Source organism: Ictidomys tridecemlineatus, chromosome 2, assembly GCF_052094955.1.
Source record: "Ictidomys tridecemlineatus isolate mIctTri1 chromosome 2, mIctTri1.hap1, whole genome shotgun sequence".
NCBI classification, from domain to species: Eukaryota; Metazoa; Chordata; class Mammalia; order Rodentia; family Sciuridae; genus Ictidomys; species Ictidomys tridecemlineatus.
In genome coordinates this window covers 73,183,459-73,211,181 of record NC_135478.1, presented here as the reverse complement: position 1 = coordinate 73,211,181, position 27,723 = coordinate 73,183,459, and the positions used below count along the sequence as shown (strand labels likewise).

The following is a 27,723-nucleotide window of genomic DNA, read 5'->3' as shown; positions in this document are numbered from 1 at the left end:
AAATTATGAAGCACCTATTTCCTTCCTCACACTGGTTCCCTGGAAGTTAGGAGCTTATCTTTGGCAAGTGTCCTAAAGTTCTTGTGGGCTTTTTGTGTGACAGTTTCTTCCCAGCTTCCTCTGATTTCTCTTTTAGTTCTGAACCTACCACTGGATAAGAAATTGAAATGGGCTCTGAATTTAAGAGCTTGTGAAGTCAACAGCACTAAATGTTCTTAATTCCATAGACTATCAGGAGTGATGGGGAGGGATTGGGGGTGGACAGGAGCTGAGCTGGACAGAGAGGAAGAGGGGATTCCTGTGGGATGGCCCACAGCAGGGTTTCCAGGCTGAGGAAGAAAGGACATGGAGTAGGTTAGACTGGCCCAGAAAGGGTGGGGAGAAAAAATATCTCAGGAAGTCCCAGCCATGGATGACTGTCCAGGAGGGACCAGGGATTAGGGGGGTCCTGTACTAGGAAGAGGAAGGGGAGTGAATCAGTCAGGATTCTCTAGAGAAACAGAATACACATACACACACAAATATAAAAAGGAGATTTATTAGATTGGTTTATACCATCAGAGGCTAGTCCCAATGGCCGTCTACATACTGGAGAGCCAGAGAAAACAGTAGCTGCTCAGTTTAAGAAGCTAGAAGTCTCAGAACAAGAGGCAATAATGATGCAGCCCAAGGCTGAAGGCCTGGAAGCTCCATGGAGAGCCACTGGTGCAAGTGCACATTGAAGGGCTGAAGAAGCTGTTGTCTGATGTCCGTGGGTGATGGCAGCAGCAAAAGACGCTCTGGTGCAAGAATTCAGCTTGTACCTGCTCCTTCCACTTTTCCTCTGGGTCTCCAACCTATTGGGTAGAGCCGGGACCCCCTCAGTTTGCTGTCCCATGTACAAACTATCTCTGGAAACACCCTCAAAGACACACCCAGCAGTGCAGTTTGTTAATTTCTTGGACATCTCTCAATCCAATCAATTTGATGATCAAGATTAACCCATCATAAGCACATATGCATTCAGAACTTCATTGGAAGCATTCTATTTATTAGTATCTTTCTTTTGAAAATATGAATTTTCTTACATTAGAAATGCTTCAGAAACATTTTTATGATACTGATATCTTTATTTTTAATAATAATAATAATAATAATAATAATAATAATAATAAAAAAACTTCATTGAGTGTTAACTTTCATGCCAGATTCTGTTTTTCACAAACATATTTTGAAGATTTGTGAAAGAGGCTTTATGATGGATGTGTCACATTGCTTTGTCCCACTCTTTCTCATGGCTATTTGGACTATTTCTAGTTTTTTTTCCTATCATTATTAATGTTGAACTAAGCATTTTGTTTGTAAACCTTTGGTTATGGCTTTGATTATTTCCTGCTCCACCAGGAAAAATTCCTAGAAGTGGAATTATGGAATTATATACTTTAGATAAACACTTTCTTTTAATGACTTGCTGCCTCTTCTAAGTTGATTGTACATTTAAACGCCTACAGACAGTCCACAAGTGTCCATTCCTCTCTGGTATTGTCACTCATCAATTTAATAGGAATTTTGGCTCTTGGTCACCATGTGGAACTATGCCTCCTGCCATCCCTAGTGCTGGGGTCCCCATCTTCAAATCTGGCCTCACACCTTTTGAAAAACGTTTTTTCAAAACAAACCCTGATTCTTGACAGGCTCCTGCTTAGATTTCTCTAAAGTATGCCTCTGGACTGCAGGACCAATGCTTGGAAACTTTGTGGTTTTCTGGCCCCACCCTGTGTGCTTCTTGTTATCCTTGAGACACACTCTTCCCTCTCCACTGCCTGCTACTGCCTCTGCTAGGTGCCCCCAGCACCAGCCAGTGCCCATTCATCTGTGAGATCCACGTGGATATCCACCCACAGAGGGAGCATTCTTTCTTTCCCTTCATTGCTCCTAAAATAGCCATGGGTTTGTCTCCATCACTGGACAGACCCCCTTGGATCTGATCTACCCTCTTTGTGTCCCCAGGTTTGACCCCAGTAAATGTTTATAAACAAGTCAGTGAGTGTATGTACTTGAGGGAGACCAAGACAAGCCCTTGATCCCCTCTCAGTTTGCTTTGCAGAACACCCCTTCTCTTGGATCATCACAGAACAGGGCTGGGAGTATAGCTTGGTGGTAGAATAGTGCTCAGCATGGGCCAAGTCCTGAGTTAAATCCCCACTGCCCTTACCCCCACAAAATACAAAACATGCTCATGGAGCCCTGCTGTCCCTAAACACTAGCCACTGGTCCTTATTGTCTATATCTTCCCCCTGGAAGACCCTGGATGATCTGAAGCAAAGAATGACAAAGAATTTGCCTGGGAACTTAACCAAGGTTCTAAGTCTTTCAGCATCCTTATAATCAAGGACTGTCTTTGTAGATCCTAAGCCCCCTCTGAGGGGTTTCCAAGAAGCCCAAAGACCCTGGCTCCTTTGAAGATACTGGCGGGGGCAAAATGGTGGGGGCAACCCCTACCTTAGCTCTCTCCCAGGAAATCAGGTTAGAGTCCTTTCTCCCTCTGTAGATGTATCAGAATTACCTACCCAGCAAAGATTTTCTAGCTCCTTCTGATGAGTTAATGGAGACGGTGAGCAAGGATTTCTTGCCTAAGACACCTAGCAACTTGGTGTAAAGACTGTATCCTGGGACTTGACCAGGACAAGTAAGGGACCTAGGAAGACCAGTCCATTTGGACATGGTGTGGAGCAAGTCTGGAACTGGAGGTTAGGATTTTGAGAAATTTCAGTTCTTTAACTTCAAACTCTCTACCTGGCTGCTTGGAGTACAAGCTGAAGGAGAGAATCCACTAGAGGGCAGAAGAGACCAACAGTACGAAAGCCTGAACTGGAAAGTGCTAGAGCTCTTCAGCAGGGAGAGTGGGGATTAGGATGCAGGAGCAGAACTCTGATTCCACATTCCTGCTGTGTTAAATTTCTGTCAGTTTAGCAAATACTAGAGAAAATCAACTTATACAGAGAGGATTATTTTGGCTCACAACTTTGGAGACTTTAGTCCATGGTTGGTTGGCTTTGTTGCTTTAGGCCTGTGGTGGTGGATTTGATGAAACTGAAGCCTCCTGCTTATTCAGACTTGGAGGTGACTGTTCCCAGCAAATAGAACTTTTTGCTGAGTCCTTTTTGGGGACTGTCATGAAAGAAGTATGGGAAATTCCAAGACCTGGGTCAGTGGCTGACCCCTCTGAATCTGATTTTAAGTAATTAGACCCTTTCAAGGGTTTTCTATCATTTGATTTAAAAAAATGGGTTTCTTAAGGTCAGAAGAAGCCTCCCCATTTCATAGCAGGTGACCCCCAAAGGGTCAGTTGTTCAGGAGAACAAAGACTAATGGTGTCGAATCCAGCTGTCCTGAAATCAGATTCTGCTTTCTCTGGGAGCACAGTGTATGTGTGTGTGTGTGTGTGTGTGTGTGTTGGGGAGGGGGAGCATGAGGATTAGGCTGGGCTGCAAAGGTTGTCCACAAGCAGCTTTCCGCCACCCCCATCACCAGGAACCCAGTTTAGCCCGAAGGTAGTGGTGAAGGTCAGAAAGTCAAATTAATCTAGGATTTGTGATTGTTATAGGCAAAGAAGAATATTGACCTGAAATATGCCAGTTCTGATTATTATTAGCACCTCACTGTTACTGTTCTTATATTGTTTTCATGGTATTTCACTGAAGTTACCAAGGTTTTGTTTTTTTTAATCATAATTAAAACAAAATCTCTCAAAATGTCAATGCAAAGAAAAAGTCAGAACATAAAAAAAATTTCAATAAGTTGACAATGTGTATTTCTTGTTCACTCACTTCTAAGAGAAGTTTAATCTTATTTATACCCACATGTATAAGACAATGACTATCATACAACAAATCACCCTACTGGGATGAAAAATAAATAGACAAGTTGGTTCTAGGAAATACTCTGTATTATACCTAGTATCTCAATGCATTTGGCAAATATAAACATTTCGAAATATTCTTAAATTATGTTTATTCAGTGAGAAACTACCATCTGATTTGGACAAATTTTCTCTTCCTAAGTCATTTGATTGAAGGCACACCCTCACAGCATGCATTTTATCATTAGCATTAGCATTTTTCACATGACTTAATACCATGTTTCCTTCTTCCACATGGAATATTACCCAACAGAAGTCCCCAAAAGGAACCACCGTATATTTATTATAAAGAGAGAAAAGAAAACTGTATTTCAATTTCTGCTTTCCAATATGATGGTTTAGCTAAAAAAAAACAGAATTTAATCAAATATGAAATAAAAAAATGAAAATCAGTTTATGCATACATCATGACCATGATCATTAACACCGTCATAAAATGAGGGGAGAAAAGAGAGAAGCATCTAATTCTTCTTATGAAACTTCTATATGACTTCAAATTTTATTTCAAAAAGATTATTTCTTTAGAAGGCATTCTCCTGCCTGTAATGGTATGAATATTGGGTGTCTTCTCAGGCCATCCCTGGGCAAGCAGATGAAAGCAAGTGTATGTGAAATGTTAAAGGTACCCCTCCCAGGGTCCTGGTGTACACACACAGGAGCCGTTTTGATTTCTAATCTTGGCTCAGTTAAGAAAAAACAAAAGGGGAGAGTTACATTCCTTGGGGGGGGGTGCAGCCTATTTGAGGACATATCAGTCCATTCAAGTACTCAGGCTGAGTCCTCCTAGCTTGCAGAGTTTTCAGTACCCTGAAAATCTCCCTCCAAGATTTCTCTCCTCCACGGTCTTCTGAGTGTAGTTATTGTATCCACAAACAAATAATGTCACACATCAGAGGATTTGGAGCTTCCCAAGGAACAACCAGGTCTGGTTATGTTTAGATTAAGACATCTATGACAGATCTTCTCAGCAACCACTTTCTGACTTTGGGAGCCAATTATGCCTGAATTCCCAGCATCCAGATTTCAGTGGATGGAAATCATATCAAAAAAGCAAAGTCCCAGAAGTAAGAGAAGAAAAAAGAAAACAAAGATGGGGGTGAATCTCCTAAAAATCAAAGGAAGATCAGTAGAGGAAAGGGACCAAGGGGTGGGAGGTAGGGAGAGTAGGGGTAAATGCTAGGGAATGATATTGGACAAAATTATATTGTTATATTGTGTGTATGTATGAATATGTAAAAATCCCATCAATATGTACAACTATAATGAACCAATAAAAAACTGAGGGGAAAAATAAAACAAAGACCTAGCAGCCTAATTGGACCATCTCTAAAGCTCTGGCACATTCTCCATACCTCTACACCACTAAAAGATCCTGTAAAGTATTAAAAGAAATTAATTTGACATGGCCAGTTTATCTGTACAAAAAATCTTGCTTTATAAAAATACTCTCTGAAGTAAAAAAAAAAAATCATGTAAACACTGCCTCCAACTCACTGGGAAAAACTTCAAGCCTTTTTGTCTCATATTTCCAATAGTTCGAAATTTTAATTGTTCAGCTTTCTTGAAGGTATCAATCTGTTTTCTTCTTATTAACAGAATTCAGTCTACAACTGCCTTTAAATATGACCTTGTGGTTTGATTGACAGAAAAATATTATCAGAAGATTTATGATGTGCAAGAAAAAGTACATTGATACAAGAAAAAGTACATTGACTTGTATAAAGTGATGGTTGGTTTTAACTGCCAACATAACTAAGGGTGCCACTGTGTAAGAGACAGCCAGCTGAGAGGTAGCCCCAGTAATTAAGTCATGGTTTTAATCAGCTTTCTTGCTGCTGTAACTAAAAGACCTGACAAGAACAATTTAAGAGAAGGAAAAGTTTATTTTGGGCTCACTGTTTCAATCTATAGTCTCAGTCAGCTACATTCCTTGAGCTTTGGGGAGAGGCAAAACATCATGGCGGAAGAGTGTGGTAGAGGGAAGCTAACATGATGATCAGGAAGGAGAGAGAGGGAGAAGGAGAGAGAGAGAGAGAGAGAGAGAGAGAGAGAGAGAGAGAGAGAGAGAGAGAGAGAGAGAGAGAGAAGGAGGGAGGGAGGGAGAGAGAGGGAGAGAGGGAGACTGACTCTAATTCCACTTACCAGATACAAAATATATACCCCCCAAGCATGCCCCCAATGATTTCTCTTCCAGTCATCCCAGCATGCCATCAGTTACCACTCAGTTAATCTCCATCAGGGGATTAAGTCACTGATTGGTTATGGCTCTCATAACCCAATCACTTCACCTATGAATGTCGTTGCATTGTCTCACTCATGAACTTTTGGGGGACACCTAATATCTAAATCATAACAGTTATAAACAACCTTGAGAATGTTTGAAGAAAAGATGCAATATTTGTAGTTGTTTCTTACCCCCTAGCTGCTAATATGATAAAGATGCCAATTAAGAGGGTAAAGTAGTATCCACAGTGATACATGCAATACCTATCTTTATAGCAGCACAATTCACAATACACAAACTATGAACCAGCCCAGCTGACAATGAACACATGGATAAAGAAAGTGTGAGATACACACACACACACACACACACACACACACACACACACACAAATAGAGTTTTATTCAGCCATAAAGACAAGTGAAATTATAAGACTTAGAGGCAGTGTTTACATGATTTTTTTTTTACTTCAGGGAGTATTTTTATAAAGCAAGACTTATAATTTGCAGGAAAATGAATAGAACTAGAGACCATGAGGTTAAGTGAAATAAGTCAAACTCAGAAGGTCAAGGAATGAATGTTTTCTCTCACATGTGGAAGCTAGAGAGGAAAAAGGAAAAGAAAGGTGGGGGTGGATCTCATGAAAATCAAAGGGTGTTCAGTAGAGGAAAGGGACCAAGGGGTGGGAAGTGGGGTGTGAAGTGGGAAATGCTGGGGAGCAATACTGGCCAAATTATATTGTTATATTGTGTTCATGAATATGCAACAACAAATTCCACCACTATGTACAAGTATAATGCACAGATAAAAATAAGGTAGAAAAAAAATGTAAAGTAGAATAAAGGATAGACACCATGCCACAGGTAGAATAAAGGTGAGCATCGTAGGGTACCAAGGAACCCACTCATAACATATGTACTTTAGCCAAGACATTGTTTGAATATTTCAATTCTTTAAGTACATTTTGAAACTCATGGCTGTCTCAGTTCTCCAGATGTTCAGGTATAGAAAGTAGATCCCATTAGAACTTTTGATTCTTATCTACTCCACTGAAGCCAGAGCCAGAGTTGTTCACTGCATCAGCCAGTATTCATGCAAAAAAGTACTTGGGCTTTGAGGTGTGCACAATGACATATAAGTAGCAGAATTGAGTCAGAAAGTGTGCTTTATGGACAAACCAGTCATCAGCAAGGCAATTAACAACTGGAAAGGACTTCATGAGTGTCAAAAACAAAATGAGAGATGCCAATATAATGCATAGCTCCAGTGGGAAAAGGCTCTGGTAAGCTGTGGGAACATTTGTGCTTCTAGTTCACTTCCAGAAACTTCATGTGCAAATGTCTCCTTTCAATGAAGGCTATGCAATCCTGCAAATTGTTACAAGGATCAGCTATGACACTCATGAGATTAAGAAGGCAGTTTAAATATTCCAGAAAAGAGAGTTTCTTTCTTTTTTTTAATATTTATTTATTTAGTTTTCGGCGGACACAACATCTTTGTTTGTATGTGGTGCTGAGGATCAAACCCGGGCCACACGCATGCCAGGCGAGCGTGCTACCACTTGAGCCACATCCCCAGCCCTGTGAAAAGAGAGTTTGCTTTTATAGGAACTTGATATTGCTTAGCAGAGAGGTCTTCATCTCTTTGACACAATGGAAAGCCAAGATTGTGGTCTTCTGAGTGACAATCATCAGAGGCCCAGAAAAATACATAGTGGGAAATCCATAGTGAAAGATGTATATTTTGTCTGGGTGTGGTGTCACATGCCTGCAATCCCAGCAGCTGGGGAGGCTGAGGCAGGAGGATTGCAAGTTCAAAGTCAGCCTCAGCAACTTAGTGAAGCCCTATCTCAAAAAATAAAAAGTGCTGGGGATGTGGCTCAATGTTTAAATGCCCCTGGGTTTAATCCCCAGTACCAAAAAAGAAAAAAAAAGCCAAAGACAAAGGGTCACATATCATATGATTCCATTTCACTGATGTGATATGTTGTAATATCCCTTTGCCACAAAAAATGTATGTCTGGTCCAATGGGATGCTCACTGAGTGGGAGCAGACAGGTGGACGGGCCCTTCTGTCATCCTGCATCTTCTGGAGGTGGCTTCCAAGACCCCAGTCCATGCCACCTTTCTTGGTGTCCTCCAACCTGGGTGCTTGTGAATACCTATACAGAGTGGCATGCAGTTGCTGCCTGCCTTGTGGAGGACTGAGTGAGAGACAAGGGATGGCAACTGCCACAAACCATCTGAGCACAAACTTGGGTTTGCATGGTAGCCACTGGCCATGGAAAGCTGAGCTATTCTTTAAATTTTTGTATTTTATCTTACAAGGATTTGTTCAGTTATCTCACAATGCAAATTCATTTTTAAAACACTTATAGAAATAAATTATTTTAACATTTAGTACTCACGTTTTCCTATCTGTATTCTCTCTTTTTTTTTTTCATTACCCAATAATGATGTTTTAGGATTACCTTTCTTCTCCTGGCCTCTACATGCTCCCACACATACCAAACAGCTTTCTAGGACAGATGACCATGAATTTTTTGAGTTTATTTATCTGTAAAATACAGTTTTTACATCTCAATATTTTAAAAGTGGTTCTTTGAAGTAATCCTAGTTTGAATTCAAGTTCCAATGAACTCATAAAATTCATTTTCAGTATGTCTAGGTATGTGGATTAAAATGGTGAGGGCATCAAGCAGGGGGAGCCAGTGAAAAGCAGTCAGGAAGAGAATTTATTATAATCAAGAGTTAAAAATGGAGGAACTTGGGCTGAGGTTGTGGCTCAAGTGGTAGAGTGCTCGTGTAGCATGCGTGAGGCACTGGGTTCGGTCCTCAGCACTGCATAAAAATAAAATGAAGATATTATGTCCACCTAAAACTAAAAAATAAGTATTCTTTAAAAAATGGAGGGACTTTGATGGGGCAAAAGTGAGGGAGGGGTAGGGAGGGTTCATGGTGGCAGGGAAAGATGGTGGAATGAGATGGACATCTTTACCCTAGGTACATGTATGACTGCACATATGGTACGATGCTATGTTGTGTACAACCAGAGAAATGAAAAGTTGTGCTTCAATTGCATACAATGAACCAAAACACATTCTGCTGTTATATATACCCAATTAAAATAAATAAATTAAAAAAAGAGTCAGTTACAATAGGTCAGTAAAACAGAACAGAGGTTCTTTAGAATCACATATAAAGGGACAATTGATTTTCAAGAAAGGTACAAAGGTAACCTAAAACCTCCACCAGAAGACTTCTAGAACTCAGATTGAATTTCACAAAGTAGCAGAACATAAGTTTAGCAGTCATAAATCAACCATATTCCTATATTCCTATATTCTGATATTCCTATCTGCTGAAAAAGAAATTAGGAAAACTATCCCATTCATAGTAGCCTTAAAAATACTTGGGAATCAATCTAACAAAAGAGGTGAAGGATCTCTAAAATGGAAATTATGGAACACTATAGAGGAAAATTAAAGAAGACCTTGGAAGATGGAAAGATCTCCCATGTTTCTGAATAGGCAGAATCAACATAATCAAAATGGCCATACTACCAAAAGCACTATACAGATTTAATGCAATTCCTTTAAAAATTCCAATTATATTCTTCATAGAACTAGAAAAAGCAGTTTTGAAATTAATTTGGAAAACTAACAAGAGACTTAGAATAGCCAAGGCAATCCTTAGTCAGAAAAGTGAAGCAGGAGGCATCAAAATATCAGAGCTAGAATAACAAAACCAGAATAGTAATGGCACCAAAACAGGCATGATCACCAATGGAATAGAAAAGAGGACACAGAGACAAACCCACATAAATAGTTATCTCATACAAAGGTGCCAAAAACATATACTGGAAAAAAATACACCCTCTTTAATAAAATGGTCCTGGGAAAAACTAGAAATCCATATGTAACAGAATGAAATTGAACCCCTATCTCTCGTCCTGCACAAAACTCAAAGTGGATCAAAGATCTAGGAAGTAGACCAGAAACCCTGCAACTTCAAGAAGAAAATGTAGGCCCAACTCTCTAACAACTCGGCATAGGAACTGACTTACTTAATAAGACTCCTAAAGCACAAGAAATAAAAAATCATTAAGTGGGATGGCATCAAATTAAAAACCTCTGCACAGCAAAGAAAATGAGAGGATGAAGGGAGAGACTACAGAATGGGAGATTTTTGGCCACCTCCTTCTCAGTTAGGGTATTAATGCCCAGAATACACAAAGAACTGAAAAAAACCTTAACACCAAAACCCAAATAATCCAATCAATAAATGAGAAAAGGAATTAGACCCTTCTCAAAAGAAGAAATACAAGTGGTCAGCAAATACCACTTGAAAAAATTCAATATCTCTAGCAGTTAGGGAAATGCAAATCAAAACTACTCTGAGATTTCATCTCACTCCAGTCAGAATGACAATCATCAAGAATGCAAATAATAATTGGGCTGGGGTTGTGGCTTAATGATAGAGCATTTGCCTACCATGTGTGAGGCACTGAGTTCGATCTTCAGCACCACATAAAAATAAATAAATAAAATAAAGGTATTGTGTCCATCTACAACTAACAAAATATTTTTAAAAAGAATACAAATAATAATAAATGTTAGTGAGGATTTGGGGGGGAAAAGGTTGATGTTAGGAGGCCATCTTGAAGAAGAAAGGTTCTGGGTTAGGAGTTATGGGAGATGAGAAATGGAAGGTACTGAAGCTCTGACTAAATGATTAGGGGCTTTGTTCTCATTAGGTGGAATCCCCAAATTTGGGTCTGAATCTAAAGGGAGGAAGAGAATCAGCAAGAAGAGACAAAGAGAGTTAGGGAGTATGTGTATTATTCTCCTATCATCATTTGGTGTGGTGGAAAGTAGAGGGTCAGACATGACTGGGAGCCCAGCAGCCTAGTCTTTCAAGTCAGTTGTGGTAGAAATTGCTGGGAATTGTGAAGTGTAAGTGGGTAGGGGCAGGGAGTCTGTGATGCCTGCAGCAGGTGGGGAAAATGAGAGGCAGGATTAGTTGTCATGTAGTCTGCTGTGGTCTGTTTTACCCTCCAAGGCCTCCATTTTAACTTCCAAGATTTTGCTCTTCTTTTGACACTGAATGTTATTAGCAGAGTTCCTAATTCTTCCTCAGGAAGGTTAGAAGTTTGGGACAGCTCACCTAGACCCCACAGATGTGGCATTAGCAGAAGTAATGGAAGCCATACCATCTTTGGCATGGACAATTTCTTCTGCAGGGCTTATGACTAGCAGCTGTGGGTAGAGAACAGATCCCTGATGTACTAGATGAAGACTTTTTCACCCTGCATATCCTTCCCTTGACCCTTGGAGCTTGGAGAGCTAGGCAGATGATCTGTATTCAGGACTTCTTTGACCAACTTCTCTGACATCACAGGGCAGTCTCGGGGTGGGTCCGAGAGCACTGTTTTATATGCTTCAGGTTGTCTCAGAGTCAGGACATATCCATCAGGGCTGTGTGAGTTGGGGACATCATGGCCACAGAGAAGCTGCTTATGGAAGACACCAAGTCTATGGGATCACCTCTCTGGGATGAGGTAGATTGGGATTTTCTAAATCCCATTGCTTGGAGTCCCCTTTCCTTATTATCCTACTTGTTTCCTTCTTCTTTCCCCTTCTTCTTCTTCTTCTTCTCTTCTACCTCCTCCTCCTCCTCCTCCTCCTCTCTCCTCCTCCTCCTCTCCTCCTCCTCCTCCTCCTCCTCCTCCTCCTCCTCCTCCTCTTCTTCTTCTTCTTCTTCTTCTTCTTCTTCTCCTCCTCCTCCTCCTCCTCCTCCTCCTCCTCCTCCTCCTCCTCCTCCTCTCCTCCCTCTCCTCCTCCTCCTCCTCCTCCTCCTCCTCCTCCTCCTCCTCCTCCTCCTCCTCCTCTTCTTCTTCTTCTTCTTCTTCTTCTTCTTCTTCTTCTCTCTCTCTCTCTCTCTCTCTCTCTCTCTCTCTCTCTCTCACACACACACACACACACACACCCCTTTCTTAGTCTTCTCTAGAGCTCTCAACTGTGTTTCCTCTGGGAACTGAATGTCATGGGATCCACTTCCTGGTCTACTTGTCAGGTAGTGCAGGCAGAGAGTAGTAGTATCAATCTGTTTATTACTCTGTATTCAAAACCTATGATAAAACAATGGAGTGAGATCTAGGAGATGAGGGTCTTGTCCCTCATCTACCACAAAAAGATTGAGTCTCCTTGGGAATGTCCTAATTTTCCCAGAGTCCATTTCCTTTTCTGTGTTTTGACAGAGTCACAGTAGACAACTCAAAATAATATCTATGGATTCATCGTGATGTGACTGTAGCCATCTAAAGTTATAGCCACCTCTGAAGGTCCCAGAGTAAACTCTAGTCTAGTTTTCCTACATGATTTTCCAACATAGTACAAATAGACAAAACTATTAGAATGACATATGGAACTTTACAACAGGACTCTTGAGCCAGGAACATGCCTGACTTGGGTGTTAGCTTATTCTAAAACAGGTACATTTTGGTGAGGATGAAGCCATTTTTATCCTGTCCAATATATACACTCTTCCTTCTCAACCAAATGCAGGGATCCATTTAGTCTTGCTGTTGCATAGAATCACATTTCTTTCAGTAAGCTCCCAATAGATTGTATTCTATGCAAATATAAAACTGGCTGCCTCTCTTTCTTTTAGTGTCATGGCACCTTCAGCTTGGTTCTTGTACACTGGGGATGGGTTGTTCCAGAACAACATCCAGATCTGTTGCAGTGATACTTTAGATATCATTGGTATTCTAAAACAAATTAAGACAATTACTTTTGAAGTTGTACAACCTCTGTAGCTATTTTTTTTAGGGTGTCCTCATTTTATAGGTGACAAGATGAACGCACACAGCATGAGATGACTTGATCAGAGGCTCAAAAGTAGATGGAAATAAAACAAAAATCCTCTTTTCTTCTTCAGTTCACTTAGCTAACACAGGCTGGAGAATATTGAGCTGGGACATAGATTATAACTTTGTGTAGTTCTCCCCCCTACACACCCTTTTTTGGAAATGGGGTCTAGTTATGTTTCCCAGGTTGACTTTGAACTCCTGGGCTCAAGTGATCCTCTTGCCTCAGCCTCCTGAGCAGCTGGGACTAAAGGTGTATATCACCATGCTCAGCTCTATAGGAAGGAATTTTTATAGGACCTTCAAATAGTATCAAGAAGTATCTTGTGAAATTTACAGCTCCATTTTCATGTTGTTCCAGTTGTATGTCTGCCAGATAATCATCTGAACTTATGGATGCCTCTCTGAATTAAAATTCTGAAATGAGGATTATCAATGGTACTACTGATGCAGGGGACCTATAGAAGATGAGTTTGAGAAGGAAAAAGAGCATTAAAAATGAAGCATCTTTATCTGAAGTCCATAATTGTCTGAAAATTCATTCTAGTTTATCTGTTATATTAGTTTTTGGTCCAGGAGTTTTTTTTTTTTGCTTTGCTTTCTCTGATCTTTTCCATTGCATACCATTCATCCACAGTCTATGATACTTGATGGTTTAAACCCTGGAACATAAGCGATACAGAATCAGAGAGAAAAAAATAATATATATATATTGCCCTGAAGCTTCTCATGAAAACATAAAATGATTTTCAGCCTCAATTTTTCAGTTTCTTTGATTCATACGGATTCAATTTTCATATTGAGAATAGTGCATTTGTGATTTGGTTTCAAGTAAGATGTAAACACACATTATTCTCTTTCCATATCAATTCAGATAAAAAAGAAAATCTGCCCAGAATGCATGAAACAGCTGTGTGTAATTTGAAATGTAAATCATAGAAGGGAAGGTAGGAAGGCTGGGGAGCACTTGCCTAGGATGCATGAAGTCCTGGGTTCAATCCCCAGAACTTTAGGAAGAAGAAGGAGAAGGAGGAAGAGAAAGAGGGGGAGGGGAGCACAGGTAGGAAGACAGGGGTTTTAAGTGTCTCTGATTCAGAGGTGAATTTTCTGTTTCTTCTTTGGTCTCCCCTGTTGGGGACTCCACACAGCCTTGGGACTGAGAAGGGCTCCACAGGAGACAGGAAAATCTCCTTGCTCAGGGTTGCATCATGAGAAAGGTGACTCCTGACGCTCAAAGTAGGATTGAGAAAATGTGTTTCCCTTTCCTTTTGTTGTTTTCTACAATCCATTTTAAACACACCAGACTCTAGAACACTCTCTAGCACTGACAACAGTCACAGTGGAGGTAGGAAGGACCTTATTTTTTGGATGTAGGAGCATATTGTCAAAAGGATGGCACAAAAATTCCCTTTCCCCTCTGTGTCTTTCTGGTACTCCCCTGGTACTTACATGTGCATAGGAACAGGTGTGCATAGCAAGAAATGTGCCCATTTTTTTTGACCAGAGGGGAAAAAAGTAGAACACCAGAGGAAGAAAGAACCAAGGAGATTGTATAGAGGGATGTGGTTGGGAAAGCAATGTCCCCCAGATTACCTTTAACTTTCTGCATTTACCTCCGTACTGCACACATATTATTCTGATACTAAAAAAATAGGAAAACTAAAAAAAGGGTTAAAGGATAGATCACTGACCAGTTCTCAGATGGGAAACTGCATGGTACGTAGGACAGATGTCGCTAGAACTGAGAAGCTTTTGTTAATTAAATGGGCATAGAAACCATCATCCACTCATGGCAGGGTTGAATTTGCATCCTGAATTTGATTTGGTAGATTGTCTGTTAAGACAGAACTATGCAAACAGAATTTTAAATAAGATGCAGAATTTTATAAAATAATATTGCATAAGTCCAGGACAGAATCCAAAAATATGGAAATACAGAGGATCCAGAAAATCTGACTGTGAAAGACAGTCAGAAGATGACAGAGGTGTTGGATCTCTCTGACAAAGCTTTCAGGGCAGTGATTATAAAAATTATCCCAGAAATAAGGACAAACCCTATTGAAGTGTATTGAAAGCTCGAAATTATAGTAAGGAAATGAAAGCTTAAAGGAGAACTGAGTAGAATGATAAATGAAAACTCTCCAAGGAGGCATGGACTGAAGATTGGACATGAGTGGCAGATGAGTGATCTTGCAATATAAACGAATCAAGGTTAAATAAGGAAGGGAAAGACAAATGATGAAAAAAAAAGAATCCTCTTCAAAACAGAGGAAAATTATCACTACCCTGTAGGATAATCATATGACCTATTATATACACAGTGAGTGCCCTCAAGGAGAAGACACGTCGATAGAAATAACAGCAAAATCTTTAGTTTGTTAAGGACAAATAAATCTGTAGATTCAAAAAGCTCAAGGAATGTCAGCAAAGGCATATGGAGAGAACCACATAAAGGCTCATCAAATGCAAAGCTTGATGAAAACCTCTAGCATCCTATTGTGCTTCAGCAATTATTCAATGATTAATAAAATGTTAGCTACAGAAATTTGTTCCCTGAAGATTCTATCAGAAAATTTCTTTTTCTTTCTCATTCTGCCCCACTGTCCACAACACAAACCCCAGTCTCAAGACACCATCTCATTCTTCCACAGGGGAGCTGAATTCTGGTGATGGAATCAGAAGTGACTTATTTATTCATGGCCCAAAAAACTTCAGGAAAGATGCACCTAGGGGCATTCATTTATTATGTTGACTGAATGGGTGTGAATACATACCTACATATTGCTCATTCCTGAATCCCCACTCAAACTGGATAATTCAGTTTAAGTAAATTTTAAGCATTTAAAAAACATTCACAAACAAGGATTCCAGGAACAGAAGAATGGAGAGCCACACAGATTTGAAGCTGGGATCAGATTGACAGGTGGTAATGTACTTAGATCTGAGAAAGCCAAATTTTCAGTGTGCAGTCAGAGCCATCCTGAGGTGTCTGCAATTCTCAGTGTCTGTGGGTTGGAGATGGGTGTGTGGAAAATGGAAAACAGAACAAGTGGAGATGATTGAGAAGCAAATTGGTCTCCATACTTCCCTGTCCATGGCTCTACCCTTCTTTATTCTCTACAGAAGGTAAAGCACAGATCTGTGTAAGGGGGAGTCCAGGCAGAGCTGGCACTGAAGTATCAGAAGGAGAACCCTATGTGCCTCACAAATGCTGAGTGCTGTGATCACCTCCCTCTAAGGATCACCCCCATTCAGAGCCTTCCGTCAGGGGAAGCTGACTTGCCAAGGCATTGTCAGCAGGAATATCTTATAATCCTGAGAATATAATGCCTAGGTGAGATCCAGATTCTTGACTGTACTTCCTCATTTCTGCTACTCTTGTCTGGAAGTTTCCTATTTTCCCTTTATGCCCAAATCCCTATCATCCAGAATTTTCATCTACCTTCTTCCCATCAAGGGAACTGTTCTCAGACCTACTTGCAGAGACCTTGCTGTGTTAAAGGAGCAGAGAATATGGGGAACATGATCCCTTCTGACAAGATTCCTGCAGGATTCCTATTATCTGGCATACAACTCAGAAAACTGTGGTGACCGGCCAAGAAAAGACCTTATCTTTTTCCAGATTCTTGCCTGCTTGGGATTAAGAGATATAGGAATATATGGCCATGTTTGCCATTATACCTATTCATTGGCTTGTAAATACTTATTTCATGATGCATCAAGACACAATAACAAAATTAAAAAATTAAAGTGAAATGTACCTAAATTATTTTCCTTTTCGTAATGATAAAGAACAGGGACTCAGAATAAAAGTAAAAGGAAAGCTGGGGTTGTGGCTTAGTGGTAGAGAGCTTGCCTGACATGTGTGAGGCACTGGGTTCGATTCTCAGCACCACATATAAATAAATGAATAAAATAAAGCTCTAATCCCTGGCTGTAACAGAAACTCTGATGTCCTGGGAAACCTGATTTTATCCCCACCACAATCATCACTAGAGACGCTGCTCTACTCAAAGTGTAGTCTTCCACCTAGCTACTTAAGCATCATTGGGGAGCATGTAAATTCTCATGTCCCATCCCACCTACTGAATCAAACTCTCTGGGAGTAGAACTCAACAATCTGTTTTTAAATAAATTCCAAGGTTATTCTTATGGGCATTAAAGATCAAAAATATTAAATTGCATAAAGCATTCTACTGTCATATATAACTAATTAAAACAAATAAAAACTTAAAAAATAAAGGTCTGTCAACAACTAAAAAACTTTTAAAAAGAAAAAATAAATAAATGTGAAATAGATATAATTTTCTTTAAAAAAATAGAGTGAAAGAAGCACCTTTGTGAGTTTTCTTGTAGATGATGGAAAAAAAGTTTTGCAGAATATAAGAATAAAGAAATGGGAAACACAAAGATGGAGCCAGTGAAAAGACACTGTCATTCTCACACTGCTCTGATTAGGCTGAGGTCAAAGCCTGTTTGAACCCTCATTTTTGCCCCTCTACCAGCCCAGAAATCAGGTGGCAATGAAAGAAAGATACCCTTGAAAGTGGAATCCTGGGTGGTTCAAATAATGAAACAAGAATGTAGCCTTGGCTTTTTGCTGAGGAATTCTCTAAAGAGAATGGAAATTGCCCTCAGTGCTGATCCCTGATGATATTGATACATAAAACACTGGCAGGTATTTTGAAATATGAAAACTTCAAACATTTTAAATTATCTTAGTTGAATGTAACCATTTTCTCATGTTTTTAAAAAATTAATAAAAATATGTATAATTATTTGAGAAAGCACAGGGAAATGTTTATGAATTTTGAGTCTCAACTTACACAAAATGCAATGTATGACGTCATGTTAGTGCCAGAAATGTTATATAGAAGTGAACATGAAGATTTAAATCATGGCTATTTTATTGCTAACACTGCAAAGTTCTGGCAAGCTGGTAAATGTTGATCATTGTTCTGAGTCCTCTGGGGCCCATACCAGATAATAAAAGAACTCCTGAAGATAAAATTGGATGTATTCACACACACACACACACACACACACACACACACACACACACACACACACACACATGTATCTATTGATGGTGTTCAACTTACAATGGTTTTCTTTAGGAGTTTTTTACTTTATTATGGTGCAAAAGCAGTACATATTCAGCAGAAACCGTACTTAAGTTTGGAATTTTGCTAGCAAGATGTGACTTGAAACTCTCTTGTGATACTGGGAAGTGGAGCTCTCTGTCAGCACAGCAATCATGAGAGTAAACACCCAATACTCTATACTGTACTGTGTTGAAGCTATAATGCTCAGTAAGCTATGAATTTGGATGCATTAGCACTTATATGTTCAAATTCTGATGGGTTTATCAGAACACAACCCCACTGTAGGATTCAAAATGGCAAATTAGAGAAAGTCACTTTCCTGGTTGCTCCATGGTATGAAACCAAGAAATCAGACCTGCAGCTTCTCTGCAAGGTGAGAAGGAGAGACTTTACTGGGGATTAATTCTGGACATTCAAAGCAGATTGGGGATACAGGAGAATGGATATAACATAATAAAGAAGAAATCCCCAGTGCCACCAAATTCCTCCCTGTGCAAAAATAATGGAGGGATACATTAATTAAAGGAATCTACATTTTAAGGAGGTCTGAGGCATTCCTGGGAATGGAGAGATCAGAGATCAAAGACTAATCTGAAAGGTGTATGCACAATAGACTGCCCAACTAACCTAAAGGGTGTCCTGCACAATGTCTCTCTTTTAAAAATTTTTTTGTTGTTGTATGTAGACAGAATGCCTTTATTTTATTTGTTTATTTTTATGTGATACTGAGGATTGAACACAGTGCCTCACACATCTAGGCAAGTGCTCTGCCACTGAGCCACAACCCTAGCCCCACAATATCTCTTTATCCTGGCTGCTGGGGAGAACAGAGGAAGAAACCATTTTGCAATTGCAGTGCAGGGGGCTAACAGATGGGGGAACCAAATCCTGGCAACTGTGCCTATCTTGAAATAGAGTGTGCCCACATGACCAGGAGAAGATCAAACATGGTGAGGGTTTTTTACAGGGGAATACTCATGGGGGAAACCTATTTGGTTTCCCATACCCTCTACTCTGGCTGCGTGAAAGATGGTTTGGGAGAGATGCCCCTGACCAGGAATTCAAAAGGGCTGGTGTCTCAAGGGGCAAATTTTTTTTTGTGATGCATGCAGTAGAGGGCGAGAAATAAAGAATGTCCACACACTTCTGCCCCTTTCAATGCTTTATTCACTCAAGTTGCTCAATACAATTTCACTCTATAGGTTCCTAATCAAGAAAACAACAATCCTTAATGCTAGGCACTGCAATAGACATAATAAATTCACAGCAAACAATTCTAGATTAATTCTAAGCACTGCAAACTTACTTAATCATGAAAGGCTAATGACAGACATTCCCTCTGCATGCTAAGTTCAAAAGCAAATTCACACTCACTCAGAAAGCGGTGATCAGGTCCGGAACCAAGGCAGGCTTCTCTTGGCGTGGAGTGGACAAAAGGTTGGAGAGAGGGTTGTATGGAGAAGTTGTGGCTCTCACCAGGGGCTGATAAGGTGGTAGAGTTTGAGGGGACTGAGAATCACATAAAGGATCAGGAAAATGATGAGAAGTGATGGGATGTCAGTTCAGGCCCTCGGGCTCCAGCGCATCCTTGTTTTGGCTGGCTGAATCCCTATTCATTAGCTCTATTATTTATACTAAATTTTGGGGCTTTTGACCCCCCTTTCAATCCTTATCAGCTACCACTGGATTTCTCCATGACATCATTTACCCTGGGGTCAGAAACATCTGGTCTGGTGGTTTCCACACTGATCTTCTCACCTTTCCCTCTTATCCCGGCGAGGACAGCCTGCCAGAGGCTTCACTCTGTTTATCAGGGTGAGGGAAAGTGACTTGTTTATGTCTGAGGGCCATACTGGAGGGCTCCATTAGGTGTGCCTATTGAGACTGCAGGATTTAAACTGGAGTTTTAAAAATGGAGTTGCTTAGGCTCAGGCCTAAGGCCATCCTCACAGCTGGGGAGGAATTGATTGAGTTCAGGGACAATCTGAGATTCCAGAAAACATCAGGTTCACAAGTGACTGAGGGAAACAAGGATTGGCTTCTCCACTGCATAAGGGAAAACCAGGGGTTTCCTAGGAGACAGTCTCCCAGCATTGTCCAGCATCTGTTTGGCCTGGGAGGTGTGCTGATTTAAAAATTTCAGACCAATCACCACTCAAGGAAGAACCTGGATCCTACCTAAGCCTAAACCTTTCCCCCAGGAGCCCCACCTACAGGATTTCCCTCCACACTCCAGCAACCCCACCTAACATAGCTGAGAAGGGAAGCCGAGAATATTTTGAACTCCAGAAACAATTTCTTAATGTTTCCTTGATCCCATTCCCCCCCTTTTCTTTTTCTCTATGTTTAATTGTGACCTGAATGGTTCATGGACACTTATACATATTCATATCTGTTTCTTTTTTTCTCATTCCTAGTATTTTTTGAAGGCAGTTATTTTTCATGGATCAGTATTTTGAGGACTAAGATATTTGAGTAATATATATCAGTTTTGTTCTTGTACTCCTTTATTTTTATGAAATTTTTATTTTATGCATTTTTCTCTCTCATCTGTTTCTCTTTTCTTCTTCTCTATGATCTTTTATGCTACCTTTACTTTTTTAATATTTATTTTTTAGTTGTAGTTGGACACAATACCTTTACTTTTATGTGGTGTTGGGGATCAAACCCAGGGTCTTGGCACGTGCTAGGTGAGTGCTGTACTGCTGAGCCACAACTCCAGTCCCTCTACCTTTGCTTTTTACTTCTATTTTATCTCCTCCTTTCTCACAATTATCAGATCCTACATCACTTCTTTTCTATCCCTATTCATCATTTAAAATTGTAAACCTTATGTAAATTTGCTGTTCTTACCATGGCCAATAACTGATCATTTAATTTATGTTTATTGTGATGATTAATGTTACAGAGACCAAAGCAGGAACCATTTGGTTTAATGCTGCAAGTTGTTTTCATTGGTTCTTTTTATTATTTGTCTCCTTCTAAATGGTGAGGTAGTGTAAAACTTCAGGGATACTATAGGTCCACAGGGTAGAAACTCTGTTCCCTTGAAACAAGACTGTTAGATGGGTAGACACACAAACAACATGAAAAAGCAAAGGAAAAAAATCACCCTAGATAAACCAAAATAATTCAATAGCAGAATCCATCTATAGCAGAGTGGAAGAAATATCAGAGAAGGAATTTAGAATTATCATAGTTAAACTGATCTGTGAGGCAAAAAGATGATGTAAGGAGTGAGATCACAAAGAAAATACAGGAAGTGAAAGATTACTTCAGTAAAGATGTAGAGACTCTGAAAAAAAATAAGCAGAAATCCTTGAAGGGAAGGAATCAATCAACCAAATTAAAAATTCAATGGAAAACATGGAAGAACAAATCAACACCACAAGTAATAGAAGACATAAAATACTTAAAATCAGAGCTGAAACCAAGGAAACTGAAACAAACAAACAAACAAAAAACAAAAAAGCACAAAGAAACAAAAAGCCAAGCTTCCAAAAAAAAAAAAAAAACCAAAATCAGATTTCTAACATTCATGATGAAAAAGTAAACATCACCATGGATACCACTAAACCACAAATGACAGAAACTATTTTGAAAATCCATACTCCAGCAAAATAGAAAATCATGAATATGACCGACCCATATTGAATTAGGAAGACAGAAAATTTAAACATCAATATACTAATTTAAACAATTTTGATGCTGCTTTACATTCAGTCTCCAGAAATTCATTAAAATCACCATGGAAATGTTTGCAGGAGGTACTTGCTCCAGTGACTTCTGCTTCAGTTAAGCTGAATTTTTTTTTAAAGAGAGAGTGAGAGAGGAGAGAGAGAGAGAGAGAGAGAGAATTTTTAATATTTATTTTTTAGTTCTCGGTGGACACAACATCTTTGTTGGTATGTGGTGCTGAGGATCGAACCCGGGCCGCACGCATGCCAGGCGAGCGTGCTACCTCTTGAGCCACATCCTCAGCCCCAGTTAAGCTGAATTAAACTGTGAGAAACATCTACTCAAGTCCTTTTCCATATTCCATTTAGTTGCTTTAATTTTCTTGAGTTGTAGTGGTTCTTTATATATTAATTCCCCATAATGCATGATTTGAAAATATTTGCTATCATTTTATAGATTTTTTCCCTTTCTTGAATATGTTATTCATGCTGAAAATGTCTTTTAATTTTAATGAAAGCTAATTTACCTGTTATTCTTTTTTTTTGCTCTTACTTTTGATGCCTTATCAAAAAATCCAAGGTCACAAAGACTTAGCCCTATTCTTTTTTTTTTAATCAGCATCTTCTATTTTAGCTCCTATACTTAAGCTTTTAATCTATTTGGAGTTAATTTTTATATATAGTATGTTGTAGAGGTCTAACTTCACTCTTTTACATGTGATAATTAAGTTGTTTTAGTAGCATTTGTAGAAGGGACTATTGTACAGACAGTAGAACTTTTTGTAGACTTGTTAAAAATCTTGTTGTCCAGAGATGAGTTAATTTAGCTCTCAAATCACATATCTATCCCATTTCTCTCTGTTTCTATTTTATGCAAGTACCACACTGGATTAACACAGCTCTGATAGTGAAAGGTTAATAAAATAGGTACTTGTCACTCCGTTTTTCTATATGCTTAACAAAACACTGTTGAAGTCTTAATAACTGTTTGCTAATCTTGTTCCCATAATGTGCTGTCCCCAACTGTGAACTGTTTGCTAATCTTCTTCCCAGAATGAGCTGTCCCCAACTTCCAAACTACAAAATGTAACTTCTCTCCCTGCCCTCTCCAAGGAAAGTATATAAGCTCTGCTTAAGCTGTTCTCAGGGCTCTATCTCTCTTTGCTATAGAGAGCTCTGGGCCCCAGCATGCTGGTCTCCAAATAAACCCACCCTTCTGCTGTTGCATAAGAAAGTCTCTTGTGGTCTCTTCCTCCGATGTTTCGCCGGACCCTAACATTTTGTGCCTTGGCCGGGAACTGCGCATCGCAGGACAGGGAGACCTCAACAAGACTCCTTTAGGGGGGTAAGTAAGGCGCCTTTTCTTCTTCTTCTCCTCCTCCTTTTACTCCTTCTTGTTTTTCCTTTGCGATCGCTCAGAGTCTGATTTTTGGCTCAGCAAAGAGCGTGAGCTCTCAGAGCCTTCTGGTTTTTGGCTCAGCGAAGAGCATGAGCTCTCAGAGCCTTCTGGTGTTTTGGTTTGGGTTGGCATAGTGTGGTTGCTAGCGGAGAGCGTGAGCTCCCCCTGGCGGTGGTTGACAGATGTGTCCAGAAGCCACAGACCACGTCTTTCAAGGGATGCTTTGAAAGACTCTGGGGGGGACGGAAGTTTCCCCATCTGGGAGGGGCGGAGGTGCCCTCATCTGGTATATTCTGCTGCCGACCCATCTGGTTTTGCCGGCAACTATTCTTTCTCTCAGGTTGAATTCACTGTCTGTTTTTAATCTTTGCCTCTGAACTTGTGTTACACGTTTACTGTTTACTGTGTGTCCATGTTTGTGTCACGTTTGTATTGTCCCTGTCTTTGTTCAAGTAACTTTCATTATGGGACAGAGCCATTCCATGCCTCTGTCCCTGACCCTTGATCACTGGACTGAAATCCGCTTAAGGGCTTAAAACTCTTTCTTTTTCAGTAAAACACCAGACCTAGCAGACTCTCTGTGCCTCAGAATGGCCCACCTTTGGAGTCGGATGGCCCCCAGAAGGATCTTTCTACTTCCCACTAATTTGAAAAGTCAGAGATATTGTCTTTGTCTTTCAGCCAGGACCACATAGCCATCCAGATCAACAGCCGTATATCTTAACTTGGCAGGACCTCTGCAAATCTCCTCCTCCATGGGTGAAGTCTTTCCTTGTCCCTGCCCCCGCTCTTACTCCTCCTCCCATGATTCTATCTCTCAAACCCTCTGCTTCTTCTCCACCCTTTGTTCTCCCTGAGTCTCAAGATTTGACTCTGCTGGACTCTCCTCCCTTTCCTTATCCCCTGCCTTCGTTCCTCAACCCCCAACACCCTCTAAGTGATTCCCCTGCTGCTGACTCAGCTTCTCCACCACTAGAGGAGGCTAAGCCGGCCCAGCACCCTCCAGATGAATTCCCCGAGGCACACACAGCCCCTCCTCCCCTGGAGGAAACTGGCCCAGCTAAAAAACTCAAAGAACTCGCCGGCATTTTCACACCAGCCTACTTGGGATGACTGCCAACCACTCCTAGGGACTCTCTTCATGACAGAGGAACAAAAGAGAATCCTCCTGGAAGCTAAAAAAATATCCTTGGACCAGATGGGCAACCGACACAACTTCCCCTTGAACCGACCCAACTGGGACCCCAACACCTTTGAAGGTAGGGAGCATCTGTCCACTTATCACCGGGCTCTAATAGCGGGTCTCTGAGCAGCTGCTAGACAGCCAACTATTTTGGCCAAGGTAAGAGAGATTATTCAAGGGCCTAATGAATCTCCCTGTATGTTTCTGGAGAAAATTATGGAGGCATATAGGAGATATACTCCTTTTGATCCTCAAAAGACATCTGTCATGATGGCCTTTATTGGGCAAGCTGCTCTGGATATTAAAAAAAAAGTTACAATGCTTAGATGGATTACAAGATATGACTTTGAGAGATTTAGTCAGAAAAGCTGAGAAGGTATACTATAAGAGAGAAACTGAGGAAGAGAAGGAACAAAGGAGGGAGAAAGAAAGGGAGGATAAAAGAAGCAAAAGACAGACTGAGGGAGGCATTGACTAAGGTCCTGGTCACAACAACAAATAGGCCAGAAGTTAAGAGACAGAGAAACAGAAAGGGATACCTGGGCCCAGGCCAGAAGCCACCACTGGCCTCAGATCAATGTGCCTACTGTAGAGAAAAAGGACACTAGGCCAAAGAGTGCCCTAAAAAGAAACAGCCACGCCAGCAAGTAACTCTGGAGGATGACTAGGAAAGTCAGGGCTCGGATCCCCTCCCTGAGCTCAAGGTAACTTTTGAAGTGGAGGGAACCTCAGAAAACTTTGAAGTGGATACAGGGGCAATATACTCAGCCCTTAAGGCCCCATTGGGCCCTCTATCAACTAAAAGGTCTCAAGTTCAAGGGGCTAATGGCAGTAAATATTGGGCTTGGACAACTAAGAGGACCATGGACCTGGAGAAAGGAAAAGTCCATAACTCCTTCCTCCTTCCTAGTGATCCCAGAATGCCTAGCCCCATTGATGGGCAGAGATCTGCTCACCAAACTCCAGGCCAGAATAACTTTTAACCCTGAAGGCCCCCAAATGGAATTTCTAAATCCTTCAGTAAAAACTCCTATAGTCATTATTTTAACTATGTCAGTAAAAGATGAACATCAACTCTTCACACCCCCCAAGACTGATCAAACAGGCAAGCTATCCCAGAAATGGATAACAGATTACCCAGATGCCTGGGCAGAAACTGCTAAGTTAGGCCTAACTGTAAAACAACCTCCAATAACAGTGGAGTTAAAAACCTCTGCCTCCCCAATTAATATTAAACAATATCCTCTGAACAAAGAAGCCCTGTCAATCGGCCTGGAACACTCCCCTGCTACTATCGCCCCATTCAAAACCTAAGAGAGACCAACAACAAAATGCAGGACATTCACCCCACAGTACCTAATCCGTACAATCTGCTTAGCACCCTGAACCCTGAACGAAAATGGTATACTGTCCTGGACTTAAAAGATGCTTTCTTTTGCTTGCCTCTGCATAAAGATAGTCAGTTGCTGTTTGCTTTCAAATGGGTAAACCTAGAAACTGGAACAACTGATCAACTAACTTGGACCAGACTCCCACAGGGGTTCAAAAACTCCCCCACTCTCTTTGATGAAGCCCTCCACAGAGATCTCAACAACTTCAGAACTATGCACCCCGAAGTCACCCTGCTTCAATATGTGGATGACCTGCTACTGGCAGCCGATACAAAGTAAAACTGTGAGTCTGGGATCCAAATTCTATTATCCGAGCTTGCTCAACTTGGGTATAGAGCTTCTGCCAAAAAGGCCCAAATTTGCCAGCAAGAAGTAATCTTCCTGGACTATTCCCTTAGGGGCAGTAAACGATGGCTCACAGAGCCCAGAAAACAAACCGTTGTGCAGATACCACCCCCATCTAACAAGAGGGCAAATGAAGAGGCTAAATTGGCAGCCCTAAATGGAGAAACCATGTTAACACTTTCCACACTGGGGGAACATAAGGACACTGACACTGAACTCCTCGACATTACTGAGCCCAGCCTGCAATTTCAGAAAGCCCTACACTACATTAAAAATGTACATCGACTCACTCACCTTGGTTCAAAGAAATTGCAGGCATTCCTGAAGGATCAAGAACAGAGTTTTCCACTAACCGGCTCACAGTGAAAGGAAATAGCTGAACAGGTAACAAAAGCCTGTCGGGTCTATCAATTGGTTAATGCTTACCCCTCCAGGCTTCCTGTAGGAAGGTGCCTTCGAGGAACCAGACCAGAACAATTTTGGGAAGTGGACTTTACTGAAATTAAGCCAGCAAGGTATGGACTTAAATATCTCCTAATCTTTGTAGATACATTTTCAGGATGGATTGAAGCCTTCCCCACAAAAAAAGAAATGGCACAAATGGTGGTCAAAAAGATCCTGGAAGATATTTTTCCAAGATACAACCTGCCTAAGGTAATAGGGTCTGATAATGGACTGCCGTTCGTGGCCCAGGTAAGTCAGGGGTTAGCCAGGACCCTGGGGATTAATTGGAGGTTACATTGCACTTATAGACCCCAGAGCTCAGGACAGGTAAAAAAAATGAATAGAACCATTAAAGAGACCTTGACAAAATTAAACTTGGAGACTGGCATAAAAGATTGGACTATGCTCCTGCCTTATGCACTGTTTCATACAAGAAATATTCCCTCTATTTCTTTGTGTAACCTTACCCCCTATGAAATTCTCTATGGTGCCCCTCCTCCAGTAAGGGACCTGACCCCAACTCTAAGACCTAACGATTCCTTTCACACCCCCTTGCTTGACAGACTTAAAGCTCTTAAAAAAAACTCAGCAATACCTGTGGAAACAGCTGGCCACTGCCTACCAACCTGGGGACGAAGGAACTCCACACTGATATCAAGTGGGAAACTTCATCTATGTAAGACGACATCAGGTGTCATCCCTGGAACCCCGCTGGAAAGGACCATACCAGGTGCTACTTATAATACCTACAGTGGTAAAGATAGACGGAATCACTTCCTGGATCCATGCCTCTCATCTCAAGCCTGCGCCTTGTCCAGACTCTGGCTGGAAATTAAAAAAAAACTGGTAACCCTCTCAAATTGCCTATTCGCTGTGTGGATAGGGCTATGGATTCTCCCCCTGGCCACCAGTAGTCCTAACCCTCTTCAGCCCATTCAGCAGCGATGGTTGATCATAAATCCTACTGGACAGAAAGTATGATCTATCTCACATACAGCCCCCTTAGGGACCTGATGGCCATCTCTCCACCCAGACATTTGTCAGTTGGCTATAGGTCTTTCCTATTGGGTATCCCTGATGAAGAGAATCCCACTAAAATTCCATTAAATCCCTTCCATACCATAGATAATAGAAACAAACATTTTGGATGTAGGGACACTCGAGCCAGATGTAGGTTGGCTAAC

General features: G+C 40.8%; 1 protein-coding gene, 1 long non-coding RNA gene and 1 pseudogene across 37 annotated transcripts in view; 1 reads left to right on the top strand and 2 right to left on the bottom strand.

Annotated features, from left to right (window-relative positions):
- Znf70 (zinc finger protein 70) overlaps positions 1–27,723 on the top strand; it is a 92,386-nt gene that overhangs the window by 23,923 nt on the left and 40,740 nt on the right. For 20 of the 35 annotated variants that reach the window (XR_013434607.1, XR_013434599.1, XR_013434593.1 and 17 more), the window contains one exon: positions 22,948–27,385. The exons of 7 other annotated variants lie outside the window; for them this stretch is intronic. The gene's annotated coding sequence lies outside the window, so the exon portion shown is untranslated. The remainder of the gene's footprint in view (positions 1–22,947; positions 27,386–27,723) is intronic. 8 more of the 35 variants (XR_013434614.1, XR_013434617.1, XR_013434618.1 and 5 more) reach the window with 6 other exon arrangements.
- On the bottom strand, positions 523–7,576 carry LOC101968943 (membrane-bound glycerophospholipid O-acyltransferase 1 pseudogene; annotated as a pseudogene).
- LOC144375155 (uncharacterized) lies at positions 523–27,366 on the bottom strand. Of its 2 annotated transcripts, none has more exons than XR_013434628.1 (2): positions 27,290–27,366; positions 523–836 (listed from the first exon to the last, which is right to left on the bottom strand). It is a non-coding gene; the product is annotated as an uncharacterized LOC144375155 (long non-coding RNA). The 2 variants fall into 2 exon arrangements; XR_013434627.1 differs by lacking the exon at positions 523–836 and adding an exon at positions 19,251–21,900.